This window comes from Parus major, chromosome 12, assembly GCF_001522545.3.
Source record: "Parus major isolate Abel chromosome 12, Parus_major1.1, whole genome shotgun sequence".
Taxonomy (NCBI): domain Eukaryota; kingdom Metazoa; phylum Chordata; class Aves; order Passeriformes; family Paridae; genus Parus; species Parus major.
Genome location: NC_031781.1, coordinates 625,263 through 636,079, shown reverse-complemented (window position 1 = coordinate 636,079; position 10,817 = coordinate 625,263). Strand labels below are relative to the sequence as shown.

At 45.3% G+C, this 10,817-nt stretch overlaps 1 pseudogene; it reads left to right on the top strand.

Moving 5' to 3' along the window:
* The first annotated feature begins 3,886 nt into the window (after positions 1–3,886).
* On the top strand, positions 3,887–4,551 carry LOC107210171 (annotated as a pseudogene).
* Positions 4,552–10,817: the final 6,266 nt, after the last annotated feature.

Sequence of the window (10,817 nt, the reverse complement as noted above, 5' to 3'; positions counted from 1 at the left end):
AGGGAAGTTCTTCTCACAGGGAAAAATTTCTTCCTAAAACCTAGTCTAAATTACTCTCCTTCAGCCCTAGGCCATTCCACCTTGCCCTGTCTCTCCTTCCCTTTTCCCCAGTCCCTCTCCAGATCTCCTGGAACCCCTTTAGGCCCAGAAAGGGGGTCTGAGCTCTCCCTGAAGCCTTTTCTTCCCCAGGCTGAACACCCCCAGCTCTCCCAGCCTGGGTTCAGAGCAGAGGGGCTCAACCTGGTGGCTCAAAGGAAAACTGGTGACCTGCACTGCCCAGTGTGTTTGAAAGGTGTTTGATCCCCCTTGTGCATCCTGCAATTTTTGTCTGCTTGTTTCATAAAACAGCACAGGCTCAGCACACCCCTGGCAGCACAGTGCTCACCTCAGCAGTCCTCACACCTTCTTTTGCAGCCAGGCTGCATCAGTTACATTAATTCATACCTGAAGGCAGTGGCCATCAGCCTGTCTTCTATTTTGGTTTGTAAAACTCAAAACGTTTGCACAGCCAGAAGGAACACTAGAACCAAGCAGGAAATGGGTGCTGTGATGTCCTTCTTGCTCCACTGCACAGCATGTGAGCACCCTGTCAGCACCCCCAGCTGCCCACTGCAAACCCAGCCTGTCCCCAGGGCCAGAGCAGCCCAGCAGCTTCGCAGAGGCTGACTGAGCACCAGGTTCTGCAGTGAGATCATTCAGCAAGGTCATTGTGGGGATAACTCTGCAAAGACAGATCACTGCAGGCAGGACTTGGGCTCAGGGCAAGTGGTGCTGGCACCCTCCAAGCCTGGCTGAGAAACTGGCTGGGGCTGCAGGCTGAAAAGGTGAAGGGGTGCAGGTGTGGGATGCAGTTCCTCTGAAAGTGCTGTGGTAAGAGAACTGCTAATTAATTCAATACCAAAATACTTGCTTAGGTAGAAGGCTGCTTCTGAAACTCATGCAGACTGAAACAGCAAAACTGCAGCTTCAACACCGCTCTGAGGTTTGCAGTCACCTCCTGAGAGACTCCAAAGATGTGAATCTTAGCAAGGGAGTGAGAACTGCAAACCAGCTCCCTCCCAGCCATATGTAGTGGGACCCCCATTCAGCCCATGCAGCAGAGCTGCCATCCCTGTCCTTACAGCAAACTTATCTCTAAAACTATCCTGAGATCCATTCCCCTCCTCTGCCTCAGTCAGAGCCCTCCAGATTCCCACTGCAGTGAGCAGAAATTCATTTCCCTTCACACATCTGAGGGGTAGAGAGCACACGTATCACTGCCCCTGGGGAATGAAAATAAATTGAGGAGCACTGGCGTGCTCAAAGCCTTAGAACAGCTGCATCAGTTTTATATAACAGGTTGTGGTTGTCTGACAGCTTGACCTTGGCTATCAAGGCAAAGTCATCTTTTCCCTGATGGCTCCTTCCCATGGGCAGGTTGGTCCCTTCCCTGCTCCTTCCTTCCCAGTCCTCCTGCCCTGTCTCCCTGTTTGTTTCTTCCGAGTTACGAAATCCAGTTTTGTCCTGGAAAAGAATGGGAACACCCTGCTGCACCATCACCCCTCCAAGTGCTCACACAAAGCAAAAAAAGTGGTTGCTCCCAGGTTGGCTCCTCTTTCCCTGTGCTGCTGCAGAAGTACAGGCAATGTTTTAAATGGGTTGTTTTTCCTCCCATTTCAAACAGGGAGGGAGGAAACTCTGGAGCAGTGATGGTGCCCTGGGGTCCTGGTGATGCAGGGAAGCTCATCTGAGCTGCACAGCACAACAGGCTGGGCCCAGAAGTGCTGCAGCATCAACTCAAAGTGCTGAAACCCAGGAAACACAGAAGGCTTTTGCCACTTTTCCACTTTACTCCCTATTAATGCTTTACCCAAAGATGAGCCCTCAGAAATTAATAAAAAACAACCAGCCAGCACTAAATTCTTCCTGCCACTTTTTGATGAAGAAAATCCCTAAGGTTGTAATTTCAAGCAATATGCTTGGATATGCATCTTTATTCCTTATTACTATTACTTCTGCTTATATAGAAGACAAATAATGTAAGATTCAACTCCCTGAGACTCAAGTTTTGTACAAACTTACTTAGTATCATCCCAATGTACATCTTATGTTAAGTTCAGGCATGAATATTTCTTGATACTTCTGCAAATAAATAATTGGATCTGTACCCATCATTTAACAGCCCATCTCTGCCTGTCCTAATGAGCAACACATTGTATTTATCACCCCCTCTGTCATCATTTATCATGGTGTAGTCCATTAAAATCCTTGAGCAAACCTGTCCCCTGCACTGAGGAGCTGCAGGATTTGACCCACTTAAATTTAATAAGAGGCAGATTCTTTCTGCCTTTCTGAAGTCTCTCTGATGTTAGTAATTCACATGGGTTTCTTTTTTTAGATTGAGCATTATTGCCTGGCATTTAAGGCTTGGATAATTTAAGTAGATTTATATTTATATTGTCTTATTATTTACTCATGTCTGTTACTTTAAGCCTAATAACAAACAATGACATTATTACTCAAATACTTAGGCTATCCGTAATTGAAATTAGGATCCAGTGCAAATGACTGCTTATTCTGACTTGATGGATAAATAAACATTCATCAGTAAAAGTAATGAGGACAGCAAATAAAAAATAAACTCTTGCTCTCTTTATCTGGTGTCACATGGCCAGGACATGCAGCATTGCCTTAAAGGTGGGAAGATGCACACGTCAATATCAAGGATGGGAAAGCAAGTTGGGAAGTGAAATCTGGTATAATTTTGGACATTATGGTCTTGGACATTATGTCAGCAAGACAAGGTTTGAGGGAGGAGATAACATCTTTATTGCACATCGGGATAGAATGATAAAAAGAAATAAGCATTCAGGCTCAAAATGCTTTTTCAGCTTGCATGCTGTAAAGCTTGTCTGCTCTTCCAAGTATATCATTATGTCTCAGGAATGATATTATCTCTCCCTGAAGACTTGATAGTGCTTAAAATGTCAGCTCCTCTTGAAGATGTCTGCTTTGCACCTTCCATCTGTTCCCAGGGACAAAGTTGCTGTCCATCTCTACTTCCCACCCCTCCCACAGCAATGTGGGAAAAGGCAGAGAAGGGTTTCTGAATAAAATATGTCTGTTAGATGAATATTAACCTCATTTCCATACCTAAAACTGTTGGCAGAGACCACAGAGCATGGGTATTACATGCCTGCCATGTGAAATACTATTTATAAGAGCCAGCACTCTCAGTAGGCACAAGAAAAAGTTACCAGTTGTTTCAGTGCAATATGAGTACAGTAAAATTCGTGTATAGTCTTTAAGAAAAATCTTTTACTTAGAAGAGTTAAGAAAAAAAGAGTTTGGTGGATGTAGCAAAATTAGTTTGAGTTCTTTCTAAAAAGAAATAAGAAAAAACTAAAGCAAACAGGAAATACCCTAAACTCATATTGTAGATGATTAGATAGCATTTATTTTTATTAGAACTGTACAAAAAAAAAAAAAAATCAGGCTTTTGTCTTCATGCAGTGCAGATAAGGGATGGCCTATTCCCCATTTTTGAGAGGAAAGAAAGGTAGAGTTTAGCTAATTTCCCAGTCATACCACATCCCTAGAGCACATGGAATTTGTGAACAAAACCTTGCTCCTTTCCCAAGGAGGTGCCCATCCCACTTCCTTTGGACAGAGCAGCCCCAGGGAGGACCAAAGCCAAAACAGCACTCCCAGGGCAAGTCCCACCATGATTTTGCTGTGGGCAGGAAGGAGGACTTGGGAGGCCTTTTGGCCAGCTATGACAGCATAGAGCTGGCCTGTATGTGACATTAAAGGAGGAGGGGTTTGGCTATAGAGAGCCAGTCCCAGAGGAGAACACACGCAGGCAGCTACAAGAGGTTTCCCTGGTTCATGGATGAGGCCCGGCACGATGTCGCAGACTGGGCCTGTTGCTGCTCCCGCTGTCTCTGCTCCCAGCTCTGAGGCCACTGCCAAGAAGCCAAAGAAGGCAAAGAAGGCAGTGAATGGCTCCAAACCCGCAAGCCCGTGGGGCCCAGGGTCACCAAGCTGACCACCAAGGCCGTGTCTGCCTCCAAGGAGTGCAAGGGGCTCTTCCTTGGCATGACCAAGAGGGCTGCTGGCAGCTACGATGCGAAGAAGATGTGAAGAACAAAAGACACATCAAGCTGGGGCTCAAGAGGCTCGTCAGAAATGGCACCTGGTGCAGACCAAGGGCACCGGTGCCTCTGACTCTTTCAAGCTGAACAAGAAGCCAGGTAAGACAAAAGAAAAGGCAGCAAAGAAAAAGCTGGCTGGCAAGCCCAAGAAGCCGGTGGCCAAGAAACCCGTCAGTGCTGCCAAGAAGCCGAAGAGAAAGGTGGTGTTGAAGAAGGGCCCCAAGAAGGTGAAGAAGCTGGTGGTCCCAGCAGCCAAGAAAGTGGCCAAGAGTCCCGAGAAATCCCAAAGGCAGGCCACCCCAAGAAGGCAGGGACGAGCATGGCCAAGGTGGAAGTGGTGAAGCCCACAGCAGCCAAGCCTAAGGCAGCCAAACCCAAAGGGGCCAAGGCAAAGAAGACAGTGCCAAAAAAGAAGTAAGATGACTGAGAGAAACTGAGAGTCTACTCAATTAAATAAACCCTGTCATCTTAAATAATTTTTTGTCATTACAGTCCTCTAGTGCCTTCCAGTTACCTAAACCCAAGGTATTAGTATGGGACCTGGTCCCCTGGGGGTGCAGGTATGCATATTTCCACAGACACCATATTCGATGGGTAACAACCCTCTGCACCAGCTGGATGGAAATCTCAGACCTTTGGAATGACAACTTGCCTGTGACTTCACCTGCACCTCAAGAGTTGGACACTTAAGAACATTAGGAGTAAAAGGAATTGCTCCCTCTAACACTTTTAAATGTTATCTCTGATCAGTTTTAAGTTGGTTTGTTTGCAACGCTGTAATTAATTAGCCTGGCATGCCACCCAGCAATATTGTATCTTTGATAGCTCCTGGACACCATAGCAAAAAATAGGTGGGACGCACCAATAGCTAGAAAGATTAGGTTTGTCAGTTTAGTGAATAATTTCATTCTCCTTGTACATCTCCCCACATTGTGCACCAACAGTGCACCTTTTATACCCAAACCATTTTGCAGCTTTCTGCCAGGGCGAGGCGGCCTTAGAGTGAGCACGGTACAATTTGCAGTTGTACCTTAATTGTTAATGTACAATTAAGAAATTAATTTATGCACTGCTCAGGTGGTGCCTGGAGGTCTCAGCATCCATGGAAAGGAGGAACAGGAATCAGTTTCCAGTTCTAGGCTGGCCAGCGTGGCCACCATCCAAACACAGGAGACAGGTCCCAGACAAAAACAGGACACCTGCACTCCCACCACGAGCCTCCTGCCAGGCACAAATGGGAAGGAGCTGCTGCCCGGGGCAGCCCAGCCTTTGTCCCCTTGTCTGTGTGCGCTCACGGCCATGTGCCAGCCACGCTCCGCACGCAGACCCAGCACGATCCACCCACTCTGCTGGCTCCTTCCCTCAGAATTATGTCAGTCTGTTCTACACCACCGGAGCCAGTCTGCTCCCACATCAGAGCCCTGCACTCAGAAAGTCAAAAATATCCTCCCTTCTGTTCCTGCCAGCCTCCAGCCAGGGGACCTCTGCTCAGCTCTGTTTCTAAGCCGTTCTCATGCCACACTTCCATGACTTCATGTGAGTTCCATGGACCTGTCTCACCAAGAGCCCAGACCTGAGTTGCATCCCCTGGTGCACAGCTTATGGATAGTGGAATGGATAGCTCTCCTGGCAGAGAGCTCCTAAAATGGCCCTTTTCAACCCTTCCCAGGAGACCTCCCCTCTGCCGGTGTCTCGTGCTGGGCTCTGCGTGCTCAGGGGATGGCTCACCCCTGCTGTGGGATGTGCATTGCTCCTCACTGTGCCTGGAAAACCTGGGCATGGCAGGAGAGGAAATGCCTGGAGGTGTGCTGCTTCTCTGATGGGTACTAATTAAAAGTACATTATGAACAGTTCCATTTATTGGTGTAGAGTCCTTAAAATGTTGCACTGTTTAAGTTTAAACTGCTGGTTTTAAACGTTTATTATGTCTGCCAGCATTAGCTGACAGCGGGCTGGGATCACTGCTGCTCACTCAGTTGTTGCTTTTACCAACTGCATTTAAAAGAAAGTCTTAATTTTTACATCTGAGACCCTCCCCTCCATTTTCCTCTTCCCCCCACTTTGTTTCCCTTTTTATTTGGTTCTTACATTTATGGTGGTCCTCTCTGGCAAACTAATAATGATCAGGTGAACAATCCCAGGGAGAAATTTTTATTTCCCTGCCATCCTTCCACACACCAAGGAAAGCCAGGATGATCCAACCTATTCCCAGGTGTTTCTGCTTTTCCTCTTTCTGAAGTAGAAATACTGCATTACTTTCATCTCTGTTATGAGTTTGTTGATGTCAGAAGTAACATCAGATGTGATTTTGCTCTGTGCTTTCCCAGGATATCCATAGGGAATATTGTTCATACTTGCAAAAGCAGGTCACAGACATACTAAACCCAACTGAAATTGAGTCAGGTCTTCAAAACAAACTTCCTCCATACTCAGAGTAAAACACTGAGTTATCTCGAATCATTAAGACTATTTAATGCCACCTTCTCTTCCAATAAATGCATACTAACAATTTCAAACACTTTTCCTCTTTTGTTCCAAGTCAAGGAGTTGTCTGTTGTTTCCAAGATCATCCCTCAGTACAGGAATGCAGGACAGTAGTAATTCCTCCTGGAAGCTTATAAAAATCTTTACTCAGTATATTCCAGAAAATTATTCTGAGAAATAAAAAGCAAATTAGAGCACCCACTTCCCATATTTCTCAGAGTATTGACATGTATTATGGATCTTGAGATGACTAAATGCCACTGAATAAGCAAGGAGACTTTCACAGAGAAAAACCCCAAGCTCTGTTTAAAATAATAAGTTATCTTTGACCTCAGGCTCCAGTTAAAGGCGAGGATTAGCAGAGACACGAGTGCTTCTGTGAAGATGGTGCTCATGAGATGACACACAGCCTATCCAACACCTTCTCTCCTGTGGTACTGATCATGCCAGCCCCATTTTCCCCTGGGAATTCCAGCCCTCCAAGCAACTGTGGTGAATTCCTGGCCCTTTGCCATCCAGCCCGGGATATTCTTGGCAATGGTGATAAGCCACTTGTTCCAAATAAGGAGAAATCCAAAATATGGCACTCTCAGAGCCAAGCAAATCTGCCAAAGCTCTTGGGGCTGGACACAGGCAGGGGAAAAACCCACAAAAAACCCAAATGAAGCAAAAGTGAAGTTCTGACTGTCTGTCTTGCCAGCACCAGCCAAATCTCATTAAAGAGTCACGACGATGAAATACATTGACAGTAAGTGCAACAGACTTGATGAAAGACCTTAAAATGTTTATGCTAATCCAAAGTTTCAGTTTCATGTTCCATACAAGCTTTCCAAACAAAAACACTGCCAGAAAGCATAGAAAAAATGATCTTAACTTTCACCTTTCTAAAAAAAAATCCAAACAAAATATCAAGCAAAAAACCCAAGCACCAAACCCCCAAATTTCCATTTTTTTTTTCTCACCACCTGCATATTTTACTAGACAGGTAAAAAAACCCAAAAACTTTCCTCAGTCTGTTTGTGAGATAAACCTGTTGGAGCTATGAGCTCCTTCAGAGTCTGGAGGAACAACATGGAGCAGCTGGTGCCTGATTTACACCATGGAGGAACCACCCCAGTAACTTCACAGTTACTCCACACCTACCAGGGAGGTGCCCCTGTGCAGAGACTGAATAACTCAGCACTTTGAAAACAAAAGAAAAACCCCAAGAAAGCTCCAGTCTCAGTTCAACTCCAGATCTATTATTTAGTCTGACTGCCCCCACTCTATTTCCTCCGCTTTGATCAACTAATAACCAAGAAAAGCAATTACCAACATAAGGAAAATATATTCTTGGTATCTTTGAACTGCTGTGGCAAGTGTAAATGCATTCCTTTCGTGAGAACAGAGGAAATATTTCTTCAGTGGCTAAGATGAGAAATGAGGGGGAAACAAGTAGGAGGAGGTAGGGGAGAGACTACTATTTTATTAACTAATTAGATCAGCGTTGAAAGAAAATGAGCTTGCAAATCTCCACATTATTGATTGTGAAGAAATGGCTGCAGAGTACAACAGAAACGATGAAAGACTGAGATGTGCATTTGGAAATGGTTTGTCCTGCCTGGATAGGGGAGTACAACAACCTACAAAAGAACTGAGTTATTGTCATGGGAGGGCAGATAAATACATCACTGACAGGTTTGGGAAAATGGTGTGTGCAGGTAGCAACTGGTCTTGTACTCAGTTCTTCTAAGTCTTCCAGTGCAAGCACATGAGAGAAAAGAAGAAATTCCTCTGCCATTTCTCTGTTTTTTGTGTATTTCCATGAACATCTCCACTGCCACTGGTCCAGTCAGCCATAGCACCACCAAACATGCCAGAAAAACCCCAAGCAGCTCTGCAATAACAATGGGCCCAAAACTGACTAAACCACTTCAGCACCAGCTGTGGGTTGGGCCAGACACCACCAAAGCAGAGCCCTCACCCTGCCCCACACTGTTCCCTGGGGTGGAGATGATGCTGAAGGACATAAACTGAAACTCCCAATACCCTCTCAAAAACAAACACATGGGAGCAATTATTTAACATTAAACTCTACATTTCTACAAAAACATTCCAAGAAAGAACAAAACATGATGCATTAAAAAAAAATAAAAACAAAGAGTGGAATTTGGGGAAATATAAATCATCCTTCATTAGTGATTTCCCAGGGCACTCATTCAACAACACACTCTGAAGTCCCAAAGGTACAGAGCAGCTGCCTTCCAAACCTGCAATGCTGCAGTTTAAAGCCATGGTGGAGTTTAGAATAATATTTGCCCAGGATCTGGCCTGGCAGCTCACAGGCTCAACAGGGCAGTGAGTTCCTCACACTGGTGCAGGCTCTCAGGCATCAAGGAAAAAGGGTGGATGTTTCTCTTTCTGACCTGTGCCCTTTTAATAAGGAGAGAAATGATAAAACAAAGATCTCCTGGCAGTGGGGTAAAAGCAGCAGAAGCCACAGGAGGCAGGTGCAGAAAGGACAGGCTGCAAGTAGAATTCCTGAGAGAAAGATAGAGATTGTTGGGAGGGGGGTTAAAGGTACCCAAGTTACCAAATAAACTGTGAACTCCTGGATTTCCAAGGATGGGAAGGCTGGGAAGTGAGGCTGGTGAGAGCTTTCAGAGTCCTGAGAAGGTTACACTTCATGTGAAAAACCAACCCTGCACCACCTTCCAAGGGACTTGAACTACCCAGGTGAGGTGCAGATTATCTGCTGAACACACCCATGGCAGAGCTGTGAATACCCACTGCCTCCCTCTTGGCACACTCACAACTCCAAACCAGTAAAAACACAAGGAAAACCTCCTAAAGTCAACATCAACACCCAACTGCTGCTACACCCCCTCCATGCAGGGTGCAAGGCTGACTGAAGGCTGGGGAGCCTCCCATTGCATTCTGGCAGCTCTGCCTGTTGGCTTTGCTGTCCTCCCAGACTGGAGGCCTGGCCTTCATCCTCCTCTGAGCACCTCATTTACTAGTGCAAACATATGTTCTTGAAAGAAAATACAGGTACTTACATGGAGTAATCACATTTTTAAATGGCCTTCATCATTATTTATGTCAGCATCTTCCAGATGTGATTCAGGCAACGATAGCAGCACATGTCATTTGTGTCTCTGTTTCTCTCCCCAGGGGAAAATTAAGTTATGATTAAAGCCTTGCCTTCACCCAGCCCATCTACTTCAATGGAGCTCTGCATAAACAGCTGTTGGGAACCTGTGGAAAACTCTTTCTCAAGAATATTAAGTCTTTTCCTCAGCAAGCATTATTTTCAAAGTCAATGAAGCTGAGTTTTTTGTTGTTTGTTTTTAGAGCTTCCTCAGTTAGCAGGAGGTGCTGGTGGCAGCCAGCACAGCCCAGCACAGCTGCAGGTTTGTGGCACCTGAGAACAAACTCAACCTCAGCCCTCAGCCACCAGCACCATCTCTGGTGTCTGCTGTGGGAAATCCTTGGGAGAAGGGAACAAATACCAGTTGGATTTATTCAGCCTCCACATTCCATGGTTTACTCAGACCTCAGGAATGGCAGTGCTCCACCTCAGGTGTCCTTCATCAAAGATTATCAGTTTTTGCCCATACTAAAAGTATTCCACAAACATTTTCTTCCTGGCTATCAGTGCTTGGGAGGATCTATCCCCTTCTATGGTGCATCTGGCTGCAAGCAGGAACTGCAATCAGTGAGACAAAACCCCTCCCTGGAGTGGAGCTTAGTGGAATCTGTGCTGCCATCAGGAGCCCTCAGTGACAGAGAGAAAGGCATCTCCTCCCTCCCATTTCCTCAAGGCATTCATGTCTCCTTTTTTGGATGCATTTTCCTTACATTTGATCAACTGGTGTTGCTAATAGGTTTCACAACTCCTTTCTATTAATGGTGGCACTGAGGAGAGTTTAGTGCTCTGCACACTGGACTATTATTCCTGAATAAAATTAGATTTTACATCTTCCCTCTCCACTCTTCCCCAGAAAGGACAGCATTCCATACTTGTTCTATTGGGAAAAGCTCTGACTCCTCCAGCTGGCTCTTTCCATAATCAGTGTTTCCCTTCAGAAACTCAGTATTTCCTCGGAAGATTGACTACAGCAATATTAAAAACGAGATTCACTTAATAAATTATAAAAAGAATTTAATATAAATAAAAAGACAATTAGGAGACAAAAGAAATAAAGCAAAGGGTTAAAA